The 12,863-nt window shown below is 46.5% G+C and overlaps 1 protein-coding gene across 3 annotated transcripts in view; it reads right to left on the reverse strand.

Annotated features, from left to right (window-relative positions):
• Positions 1–12,863, reverse strand: part of ANKRD11 (ankyrin repeat domain 11) — a 134,706-nt gene that overhangs the window by 108,215 nt on the left and 13,628 nt on the right. For 2 of the 3 annotated variants that reach the window (XM_032701222.1, XM_032701223.1), the window contains exon 2: positions 2,413–2,492. The gene's annotated coding sequence lies outside the window, so the exon portion shown is untranslated. Of the gene's footprint in view, positions 1–2,412; positions 2,493–3,595; positions 3,615–12,863 lie in introns of those variants that run through there. The other variant, XM_032701224.1, reaches the window with a different exon arrangement.

The following is a 12,863-nucleotide window of genomic DNA, read 5'->3' on the forward strand; positions in this document are numbered from 1 at the left end:
CATATCCCAGGACCCCATGGAAAGCTGCTCTCCTCGGCTCAGTGGTGACCAACATGCTAAAGAACAAAGACATGGTGGTGTTTTATTTTCCAACACCTCTAATCTGGAAGGGATAAGAATTGAAATACATGGAAAAAAGCCAGCAAGCTCATCAGAACACTTCTATGCAGAGAAATATCTTCCTGGTGGAATACTGAGCTCGATTCCCCTCAAAGCAGTAAAAATTGAGACCCATATACGAGCACGTTTAAGAGCATTAATAGAAAAACATGGAGCATTTAAGTGAAGTCACGTTCCAGCTAAACAACGCTCCCATTATTGCAGCATCTGACTTTCCGAGGACAATTCAATCCTGGCAGCCTGGATTGTAATTGCTTTTCCACTACAGGCCTCAGCTTTACACTCGTGCCCTTCTCAGGAGGTCAGAGCGCTGCTGCAGCTCAGAAAACAATTCTGCTCCGTGCTCCTCATTCAGCCTTTTAATCCCACACCTGCATATTCATTAGGAACTCCCTGAAACACCACTGCCAAGGCCACCACTAAAGCTGCTGCCTGGATAAAGCCTTGGCCCCTCTGCTTCCCTGTGAAGGTGTTGGGAACACACAGATCTCTCCAGTTGTTGGTGCTGGGGAGCAATTGAGTCACCAAAGCCCAGGACAAGCCCAATGTAGTGCAGCTGTTTCTGCTGCCAACAGGAAAAAGAAAATACCACTGCCCAGAAAAGTGGCTGCCCCATCCCTGGAAATGTTCAAGGCCAGGTTGGACAGGGCTTGGAGCAACCTGGTCTAGTGGAAAGTGTCCCTGCCCACGGCAGGGGATGGAATGAGATGGGCTTTAAGGTCCTTCCAACCCAAACATTTCTGTGGCTATGACAAATTTGGCTTGTTTTGAGTAAACCCTTCCAAACGGGGTCACTCAAATACACCTGAATATTGGGTAAGTTTTTGTCATCCTGCTTTTAAAAAGACTGTTTGCATTCAAAAAGCCAAACACCATTTACTTCAAAACTCAGAATTAAACATCTTTGTCCCCACCTAGGAAATAAAACAGGCAGCAAACAGCAACCAGCCTGGTTTATCACTGATGTCAGGGCTGAGCCGGGTTTTTCAGGGCCCTGCTGAGCTTCTAGGAAGGATGAAGGAGCTCCTGCACACGCTGGGAAAAGGGCTCAAACCTGATACACTGTAATTACTTAAAGGCCCAGGGAGAGTCACTGATGCCTGCTCTGCTTTGTTCCACTGTGAAAGGCTTCTCCTGCTATTAATATTCACCAGGGGAAGCTGAAATAACATCTTGTCTTCACCTGAATACCTTGCAATTATTATGGACACACTAAATACAATGATTTTTATTTCCCCCCCTCAAAATCCAGGACAAAAGGCACCTTCCAGCCTGTAAAGGCACCTGATAGGGTAGGGCTGGACTTCCACATGGAGCAACTCTCCTTCACCAACAGCCTTCCTCGTGATGACAACAACTTCAACACAAATAATCCCACTGCAGCAGGAACCCAGAGGTCAGCCAAGGACCAGAGCCCCAAGGCAGGAGCCACACACTGGAGTTATACACTGGGAGCCTTCTCCATAGGATTCCCAGGCATGCTGGGGGTGACCTTGAACCCCTCCATGACATGCACCGCCCAGATGAGCTCACACAGCCTTTAATCAGCTCCCAGCACATCAAAACCACCAGGCACTACAGAAGACCAGCCACAACAACCCCAAAAAACCAGCCAGAACAACCCCCTGCCTCCAGCTCCATCCACACCACCGGAACTTCCAGGACAGCACCAGCCTCTACCATGAAACAGAGGTAAAATCTCATTTTTCCCCCTAACTGCACTCTACAACAGCCTGTTATTCTACATCTGCTAATGCTCTCAAAAAGTTGAATCCTAACACTGAATCAAACTGTAGTCTCAGCAGATTGGGAGGTTTCTCTGCCCAAAATAAACTTGGGTGCCATCTGTTTCAATTAGACTAATCACAAGGAGACATACATTGGGAAACTAATAGACTTTGCGTTTTTCAAGGAATTTTGAAAGCAAAGAGAAAGAAAGAGGATCATGATATTATTTAATACTCAGCACCACCAACAACCTGCACAGTCTGCTGGGCAAACCTGTGCTGGAACTGCCCAGGCAGGAAATTTCACTTTTATTTCACTGAAGTCAGGGAAAAACTTGATATAATCAAAATTGTCTAAAATTAAAAAGGCACCTCAGAACTACAGACAGCTCCTAAAATATTCCTGGTTAGTACCTTTTATCATCCCATGGAATTTGCAATTTTACCTTCAAAGTTCAGAAAATAAAGACTTTTAAAAGAGGCAAAACCAAACACTCCAACAGGGACATGAGCACTTATTAGGGAATAAACCAGAATATTAGATAGAAATAAAGTCAATATTTACCGATTCCATAGTTGAAAGCATCTCTTAGCAGGACATATATTAAAATCCAACAGAGGTGTGTCCCAAAAACGCTGTGTAATCTGAAAAACAGAGGAATAGGTGCATTAGAAAATAAACCAAGGGAATTTTATTCACAACACGCACGCTGGATTGGGTACATGAAGTTACCAAGTACAAACCTTGCCTAATCCAGAAATAAACTCCCTGATAAAGTCTGCACGAACAGAGGAACACAAGGATAGTGGAAGCTCAGCCGAGCATCCATCACATTCCATAACTTTCTGAGAATAGATTAAAAAAAAAAAATCACTTGTCTCAAGGTTCTGTGACCATCTGTGTGGTTTTAGAGCCATTTTATTTACAAAAAAAGGTATGTCAGCCCCCAAACTGTGAGCAGCTCATGAACCAAAGAGAGGCAGAGCCAGCATGAGCTCCCACGCCAGGAATTCACCTTCCCAAACAACTCACGGAATTATCCACAACACCACCACTCTCTTTCCAAGCACACCTTTGCTCTGAGTAGCAGTGAATCCACTACAACCTCTAACTTTATTTTCCACCAGCTGTCACTGTACTTTCAAGGATATTTTTCCAGCTACAAATTCCCGAAGTGAAATTTCCGACGCTGGGCAGGAACCAGCAGGAGCTCGCAGCACCCAAGTGAAGGGGAATTACATTCACTAACTGGCACATGAAAGGGTTGGCAGATTCCAAGCTCAAATCCTGCACTCCTCATGTTCCCAGGTCAGACGAGTCAGCCCAGGCTGCTCCATCCTGAGGGTCCCCCGGCTCTGCCCATGTCCCACCACCTCAGCTGCTCACAAAAATTCCCCCCCAGGCAGAACAAGCCAGTCAGTTCCAGAGGAGATCCCCCAAGAGTCACAGTCATCCCCTGCAGAAGGGCTGAGTTTGGGATGGCACAGCTTCGGTGGGAACCTGCACAAGTCATAGGAGAAGGAAAAATCTGAGCTACAAATAAGCCTGTTTGGGGCTGGCAGTGTGGAAGAGCAGAGCTTGGACACAGCCATGTGTAAAACACTGCCTTACCCCAGAAAAACCTGAGCTTCTGCTACACTTCCACAGAGAAACAGGTTCAGGAAAGGAACTTTTTGCAAAGAAATAAGCTGCTGATGCACTGCAGGTCCAACTGCTAAAGCCCAGCTCCAGAGGAGAGCAGCAGTACCTGAGGCACTGGGAGCACTGGGCCTTCTCCAGTCCAACTGCAGGTATTCTGCCCTGTACAAAGAGGTGAAAGGGTGAACTCCAAGCTCCACATCCTGCTCATGCCAAATTCCCAAAATCCCACATCCCATCTCTAGACATTGTAAACACACTGAGGCACACAGGGACCAACCCCTGCTCCAGCTGACAGTGGGAAAATCTGGATTTCTCCCAAATTACCCTTCCTTCTAAAAGCAGAAGTGCTAAATCCCAATTTTTACTCAAAAACTCATATATATAAAGTTACAAGTGAGGAACTACAAAGTACAAAACACTTCAGCTTTTGTTTGTTCCACTTTCAGCTGCCCCTTTCCAAGGGCTAAAGATTCCCCAACTCCAAGACCACCATAACTCCTTGGACCTCCACGTGCTGATGGTCTTCCTCCTCTCATACTCACTGAGAACACTCAGCTTCTTGTGTTCTTTCCCCAAATGCTCCCACAGAATCATTCAGGCTGGAAAAGACCTCTGAGATCATCGAGTTCAACCTTTAACCCAACACCACGTTGTCAACCACACCACGGCACTGAGCGCTCTCACATCCATGTTTTCACTGTGGGGTTCCAACCACTGCTTTTAAACCTTGTTGTATCCATTATTCCTCTTCCAAATTCCATCTGCACAACTTCCAGGCCCAGCTCCCTCACATCACACTCTGGAGCCTGACACTCCTTTAAACAGCATCAGATTTAGTTCCCCATAACGTTATCACACTGGGACTGGCCTTGCAGAGCAGGTGACAATTTTATACTTTATTGCTGCTCATCACCTTACAACTTCTGATTTAGCTGGATCCCTGCCTTCCAAGAATCACCCAGGAGAGACCCTAAGGCCAGCCAGGACAGACACACAGTGGAAGAGATCAGGAACCCCCGGAGAGCCTTGTTTGTTTTGGGAGTCTTTCACTCCCCAACAAAGAGCCAAAGGGAGGATGTCCAGATGAGCAACACAGCTGCATCCAGGGCAGAGCTGCTTCCAGCTGAGCCAAGGGAAGTCTTTGGAACCTCAGTGAAAAGGAGTAGGCCAATATAAACCCAAAAACCCAGAGGAACACATACAGGCACACAGTCCTGACTCAAAGAAAGGAATCCTGCAGCAGGTAAACTTCTCCAGACAAGCAAAGAAAGTTTTTTGACATTTTTCTTTGAGAAGAGCAGAGATACATGGCTACCTCATGGATTTCTCCATGGCCAGGGAGTCCTGGAGCACTGAGGATCTCCTGACAGCAACTGCAGCCCTATGGAGCACAATAATACTTGCACAGCAACTTTTCCAGCAGGATTCCCCTTCTCATTAGTGTTGCTTTAGGGCAAGAAGTTGTTTTTGGATTCAAAGTCAGACTTGCATCAGTTCAGATTTTCTGGTGATCCAGAAACTAAGCAGCGTAACAGGATTCAGGATGAGATTTAGATTCTGGTTGAGACTAACTTCTGAATGGAAAGAATCTCCAGGGACTAGGAGAGCCTTTTTCCACAGCACTCATGTGCTTCCCTCACAATAATTCCACAAAGAGACAGAATTTCAATGAGGCAGCTCTCCGAGGGCTCCAGTGAAAATATACACAGGGGAGCACATGGGACACCACGGAGCTCCTGCACTCAGATAAGCTCCATTTCCTCCAACACAGAATCAAGAGGGATCACAAACAACAAATTTGGAGGGAGGGGAAATCCAGAAGTGTTTTTCAGTGCTCTTCATAGGCATGTTCAGCACAGCTTTGTGCCTGCCTGACCACACTGAGACAGCACAGCCAGAGCTTTCACCTGCTGGAATGGGGAAAAGAGTTGTTTCCAAGAAATCCTCATAAATTTGAGATAAATATCCAGCTGCAGTGCCCTCCAGCCTATCAGCAGCTCCCAGCCCAGCCATCTCCAGGCACACACACAAACTGTCATGTTCCACAGCCACTCTCACCCTTTACAGAGAGATTCCCAGCAACAGGGTAAGCTCCAGGAGCTGCCTTTCACTATAGTTTCCAAATATTTCCACAGCAATCACATCCCAACTATGCTCAAACAGTGCCAATTACTCAAGTGAAAAGCCAAAGCACAGAGAGAATTCCACTAGTCCTCAAAAAAACCCTCTCATGTGTTGAATGTGACAAAATCATAGCATCAAATAAAATTTAATTTGATGGCTTTCATAACTGAAGTAGGTGATATATTCTCAGTCTTAAAGTTCCTTTATTTTGCCCTGAAAATAATAGGTATGCTGAGATCTACAGTTTTTAAAGTTCCTGTCATCTGTGCCACTTGATGAAAAATACAAAATAACCTGGTACTGTCCTTAAAAACACAGATCAAGACACTGGTGTGGATGAAAAGCCCAAGGGTCAATTTCTCCCATTGTAACAAGCATGAAAGAAGGGAAAGATGTGATTCCTGTGGAACTAAATTGTTCTTTCAGTGCTTTAACTGAAAGTCTCACAGGGACAACACAGACTACAAGGAACTGGGGGTTGACAGAAGCCTAAATTCAGGAATGACCAAGCTGCCTGGAGACCTCCAGTGAACTAAGAGAGGTCAGGATCTGTGATGACAAATCACAGAATCCCAGAATGGTTTTGGTTGGAAGGGCCTCAAAGCTCATCTCATTCCAGTCCCTTCCATGGCAGTCCCTGCCATGGGCAGGGACACCTCCAAGCCCCATCCAACTCCAGGGATGGGGCAGCCCCTGCTCCTCTGGGCAACCTGTGCCAGGGCCTCACCACAATAAGTATTTTTAACATGTTTCACATATTCCTCAAGACCTGTGCAAAAAAAAAAAAAAAAAAAAAAAAGGCAGTTAAACCATTTTATACCATAAGTGTTTGAATTTCATTAAGCTAAAAAACTAATTATCAGCAGAAGCTGAACATTTCACAGAGTTTATCCCTTGTAAGCACACAAGATGCAGCTCAGCAGTGAACTCTGAATTGCTGGACATACCAACTTCACTACTGGTTATCTGGTCTCTTCATACCAGATATTTAAAGTTTGCTACCGTGACACAGGATATCTTAGAATCATCAGCCTCTAAAACTACCTATTGTTTCTCCTGGAAAGATCCACAAAAGCAGCCTGAAAGGTACTTGGCAGGGTAAAAATCTGGGGCTGTCAGAAGAGCCCCAGCTCCAAAACCCTGCAGGAACTTGAAGAATCTTGGCATGATGTGGCACAGCAGCCAAACAAGCCCCAATAGCTTCCACTGAACCAGACTTTTCAATTCTGTGCACACAATTAGGAGTGCTAGAAACATAGGAGCACGTTCCCTCTTCTCCTCCTTCACTCTGACCACCCTTCTGTGGCTTCTCCAAGGAGTGGAAAGTCCTAAGTCAAAACAGAGCTGCTGGGACTGCTCTGAGCAGCCTTGGGCTGCAGTTCAAGGCTGCACCAGAAACCACCACCAAGACCAGGGCTGAGGACGCTGTTTGCCATGATTTAGTCTGCCCAAGCTAAAAAAAAAAAAAACTCCTCTTGTTTTAATAATGGTAAATGCCTTAAAGATTGTGCACTTTTATCCCAGAATCATTAAGGTTGAAAAAGCCCTCCAATACAATCCAGTCCAACCTGTGACTGATCTCCACCTTGTCACCCAGCCCAGAGCACTGAGTGCCACATCCAGGCCTTCCTTGGACACCTCCAGGGATGGGGACTCCACCACCTCCCTGGGCAGACCCTTCCAATGCCTGACAGCCCTCTCCATGAGGAAATTCTTCCTGAAATCCATCAGCAAATGGATAAAGTCTTAACTACACAAGCAGCACCTGCCTAACAAAAGCAATAACTTCCATCAAGTGGCCTCTCTGTCACAAATGGAAGTAAGAAAAAAGTCGAAACACCCAAAATAATTGTCCACCACCCCTTCAGCAGCCCAGGGAGCTACAGGTACTCCTGTCTGTCAGCTCCAATGCTCCAAATAATCCCCCCAGATCTTGCAATTTTTCATTTTCAGAGCTCGAGTATGAAATGTAATTCCCTAAGACTGCTAGGTCCTTCCAGCCTGGCTGAATCTCTTCCAAGAAGGTGCATCATCAGGCTCATTTCTTTATTACGTGACCTGCACGTGCAAAGCAAAGATGCTCTGTCTGGCTTTGGGAGAACACATCATTACTACTGGGACACAGGAAAATGAAGATCCACATTAACTCGTGAGAACACGCTCTCAAAAAACCCCTCAGCACAGACCAGCAGCAGCAGATCTGCTCTCAAACCACCTGAACTGGTTCGCCAGCCAGCCAGAAACTTCATCATCATCTACAGAACCCTCAAGCTGTTTATTTTAGTGTAGCGTAAGCTCTTAATTCCTAAGCCATTTGGAAAACACAGGATGCACAGTGGTGTGGATATTCCAAGCAGAACTGATCCATGATCAGGTTTAGTTCACACGAAAACAAGAACAAAATGTGACCTCTGTATCCTGAAAATTTGCTGAGCCCCACCAGAGAAGTAGTAAATATCCAACCCAATTATTTCAGTCAGACACAAAGACAGCGTGAATAACAAAGCTTATGTACTGCAGCATACACAGACATGTAAAATTCAGGGCATAACAGTTGAAAATCAAATATTATCCAGGAAAAGACAGAAACCAATACACACTAAGTTCAAGTAAAAGGTAGGAGGATCAGACAACAAATGCTCTTCCTGGGCATAAAACCAAGAAAGAATAAAGGAAAACTAGTGAGGAATAAAGCAAATAAAGTCAACAGTATGAGCAGTAAGATTGCCAGATGCTGACAATTAGAAAGGTTTATGGGAAAACTAAAATTAATCAAGTATTAGAAAATACATATATTCAATAGCTACAAAATATAAGTTTTCAGCAAAAACCTGCCTGGAGATTACTCAACTCCTGCCCATAGGTACCTGTAGAAGAATTGCTAGGATTCAGCCAGCAAACAAATGGAGGTGCCAGGTTTCCAGCTTAGGTTTGCCCAAAACCTGTCTGCACTTCAAATAACCCCAGTGACCCAGGGGAATTTCTCCCATTTGAGCTCTGAAAGATCCAGGATGAAGCACAAACTGACCCACCAAAGGGGACACTCAGAGGTGAGTTCAGAACACAGACACAATTAGTGCCCATCTCTGAGAGCTCAAAAACCCTACCGTGCCCTTTTGCCAGGCTAGAAAATCCTGAAGCTCCAATTTGTCCTAATTAATCATAGAATCACGGAATGGTTTGGGTGGGAAGGGACCTTAAAGCTCATCCTGTTCCACCCCCTGCCATGGGCAGGCACACCTTCCACTAGACCAGGTTGCTTCAAGCTCTGTCCAACCCAGCCTTGAACAGTTCCAAGGATGGGGATTCAGCTCCAAGATGTTGGCCTTCACCAACCCAATAAAGGCAAGAAGGACGTTCTCTGGAATTAGAGCCATAATTTAAACTGCGGTCATAGTTGCCATCACAGTCCACGTACCTTCTCCTTTCCATTCCTCCTAAATACAAGTCTGAGGTGGGACAAACACATCCTTCCTGTCTCCAGACTGAACCTCTTCCCGTGACTTCACCATAAAATTCAACTCAATCCCCTCTGTACATTCTCCTGAGGGAAGGAGGAGGGTAAACGATGCTACTGGTCCAGGACGAGCTCCCCTTTATTTAAAGTATGAATCTGCATTTCTTCCTCCATGCTCCATTTAAACACATTGAGAAAATACAGACCATTTTTCAGAAGAGTGACAAACACATCTGTCACCTCTGCAGTCTCAGAGATTTGCATCCGTGCAATTTGGTGGCAAATTGGATACAGGTTACTATTAATACCTGAACTATTTCCTTTCCTCTCTGAATGCTGATTGGTGAAAAGGATGCAAACATCCCATTTTAAAGCACACTAATTAGCCAAGGAGGAGTCAAGGAAGTCACTGTTCAGCCTTCAAGAACAGACACAGCTTCCCTCAAAGAGGAAAAACACAGCAAACTTATCCACAGAGTGAATTCTGGTTGGATTCTGAATAGTGCAATAAAATCTCCCCAGCCAAGAAAAATGTGTGGCCACACAAACATTACAATCAGACCTTCAACAACTCAGACACGGGTTTTTTAGGAATACACAGGTGTCACTCAGAGCCCACACCCAGGTACATAAAAGGATCAGACACCATTCCCTGTCACAATCCAAGACAATCCAGGAGGTCCCCAGAAAGCAACATGAAAAATGTAATTGTAGAATGTGCTCAAGTCTTCAGTTCCCGACTTACAAGTGCTTTACAACCACCTCAAATTACACAGCAAGGAAAGAGCTGAAAGGAAGCACCTCCTTGAATTCCACATGGCATCCCTCCCCTATTGTCTGGGGCCTGGCAAGTTGAGGTCAGAATAAAAAGATTCCTTAAAAATCCCACATACATTGAAAGCACCTAAAGCTTCAACTGATTTTTTTTCCCCCCTTCTATTCTATGCCCTGAACAGGTTTAAGTAGCAGTTGTCATCACTAAAGAAGCTGCTCCCCTCCCACTTTCCATTCTCCTGAGAAAGGAGCACCCTGGCAGCACCAGGTCCAGGTGAGAAAGAGCTGCTGCCGCTTAGCTCAGGTACAGAAAACCAATCTGGAAAAGGGTGTGAGGAGGGCACAGGCCACCTCAGCCACACAGGCTCAGAGAGCATTGCTGAATAATAAAATAAGGAAACATAATAATAAAATAAGGAACTAGAATGTGTCTGTGCTAGCAGATGTGCCCCAGCCCTTCAGAGAGGCTCGAGGGATGTGGGTTCCCAAAGAGGGAGGGCTCTGGCCCCACTCAGCTGCTGGATCCCAGCTTCTCCCTTGGGCCACTCCAGAGCTTGTCCATAAATCAGCTGAACCTGCCAGACCAGCAGAAAACCTCCTCATCTTCCTCTTCCCATTGCTCTCCCGGCTCCAAAGGGGCTGGATTGGCTCCTGCCCCCCGGCTGGCTGGAAGGGTGGGGGAGCCTCACCACCCCCAGCAGCGCAACCCCGCTCCGGCTGTGCCACGAAACCGCGCCCCAGGAAAATCCACAAACACCCGGAGAAAGGGCACATCCCTCACTTCCAACACGGGGCCGTCCAAACAAACAGCACAGAGGGTGGCAAGGAAAGCGCTCAGAGGACAAAAGGACAGAGTCAGGATTAAACCCGGTCCCTTGATCCCCGGCCAAATGGCCGACCCATAAGCCCACGCAACCTCCAGAGCCAACTTAAAATCCTGAGTGTGCTATACTTTAGGTTATAAAATCATATTTAGACACACATTTCAAGTGTTCTTTTCTCGTGCTGGTGGCTAAAAACATGCCTTTGTCATCAAATCTTGCTCCAGCACGCTGACGTGACGTTTTTAACTCAGGAATAAGATAATTATGGTTCAAGGTAAACAACTACAACTGTGCATCATAAACAGTTTTCTAATTTTAAGCCTGAGTCCCTCTAATGCCATCCATATTTTAAAGACAGTTCCTTACAAATGGTTGAGCTTGTCTGAGCAGCTTGTGACTGAGTCTGTGCTGATGAGCAGCAGCAGCAGGTCCTGGAAAACAGGGACTGGTGTAGCAGGTAAAAGTCCAACGACACAGCAAGTGAGCTCCAGTGTCAACATCATGGAATGGGCTGGGTTGGAAGGGATCTCAAAGCTCATCTCGTTCCACCCCTTGCCATGGGCAGGGACACCCTCCACTTGACCAGGTTGCTCCAAGCTCCATCCAGCCTGGCCTGGAACACTTCCAGGGATGGGGCAGACATAGCTTCTCTTGGCAACCTGTGCCAGGGCCTCACCATCCTCACAGGGAAGAATTTCCTCTTCATATCTAATACGAATCTCCCCTTCTTTTTTTAAAAGCCATCCCACCATGTCTTGTCCCTCCAGGCTCTTGTCCAAAGTCCCTCTCCAGCTCTCTTTGAGCCTCTTTAGGCACTGAAAGGGGCTCTAAGGTCTGCCCAGAACCTTCTCTTCTCCAGGCTGACAAGCCCAGCTCCCTCAGCCTGTCAAGGTATGCCAAACATCAAAGGAGGAAAATACACTCTGAATCTTAAATAGCTGGAGAGGCAAAAGCTGCGTCTCCTGGAACACATAGAAAACAAAGTGCCGGGACCGGAGAGCTCCACACACTTATGCAACCCCTGCTGCAAGTAATTGTGGATCCCAGACCTCAAACGCCCCACTGCAGCTTCCCACTGGCACAAACAGCAGCAAGTCAAGTTGTAACTCGCTGGAGAGCATCAGCTACTGAGTTGTTCAACACCAGGCAGCAAACGCACCTCCAGCCCACAATGCTGTGCCTGAACTGGCCCTGCTGCTGCCCCAAAACATTCCCCAAAGTTACCTGGAAACAAAGGCTGACAATAAACAGCGGCGTCACAGCTGAGCCTGCAGCCAGAAACACTGCAGCACATCATGGGAACGTGTCTGGAGCTCCAGTGAGGATCGAGGGCACGAGCTGTCTGCTTCGGGATGAGTCATTGCACTCAGAGGTAGCAATAACTCCAGGACTGCTCTGAGGTGTTATCCTGGCAGGCTCCCATTCCTCCTCATCCCAGGAAAACATGCTAAATTACAACCAAACGAACAAAAATCCAACTCAAATCCCAGTGTCCTTACACAGCTGTGCCAGAAGAGCTAGGAGTGGTCAGAACTATCCCAGCAGTGGGAACGCGGCCACTCCTGCAGGAGACGGAATGGTGAAGAGAAATCACATGGTGGAGCCTGTGCAGCCTGGGAGAGCTCACTCCTCCAAAACTTTTCCTCATTAAACAATTCCAAACCACCCCACCCCATTGCTGCTATTGTTGTCAGAGAGGGAATTCCAAGCAGAACAATGATTTCCACGACATTTTGCTGCTGGAAGAAGAAAACTGGTAACACTGCACAGCAAAAATACAGTTTCCACAGTAGTTCATCCAGTACAAGTCTCCTTCCTAAAGGGAACAGATTAACGTGCCTCAAATCCACTGTGCAGCAGGGATGTATTTTTAGATCGAGCCATCCAAAGGCAGTGATGTGGTGGAAGCCTCCCAGGCTGGAGTTGGCCATCTCTCCGCACCCTGGAGAGGGCAGCTCATTAAGAGGCTGCTCTGAGCAGAAGGAAACAATTCACCCACTCCCTGAAGAAATCCCTCTTCCTACGACAAGACAGCTCCTCTGAACGCTCCAGAGCCCCACAGCTCATCTTGATTTGCACCATTTTTTGGGAACAGCCACATGTTAGAAGTGCTCTTCCTTCCCACATCTCCCCAACAATTAACGGAGTCAAATTCAACACTGTGTTCACGGCAGGACACGGCACGTAGAGTGGCT

The sequence above is a fragment of the Chiroxiphia lanceolata genome, chromosome 13 (genome assembly GCF_009829145.1).
Source record: "Chiroxiphia lanceolata isolate bChiLan1 chromosome 13, bChiLan1.pri, whole genome shotgun sequence".
Classification (NCBI taxonomy): Eukaryota; Metazoa; Chordata; class Aves; order Passeriformes; family Pipridae; genus Chiroxiphia; species Chiroxiphia lanceolata.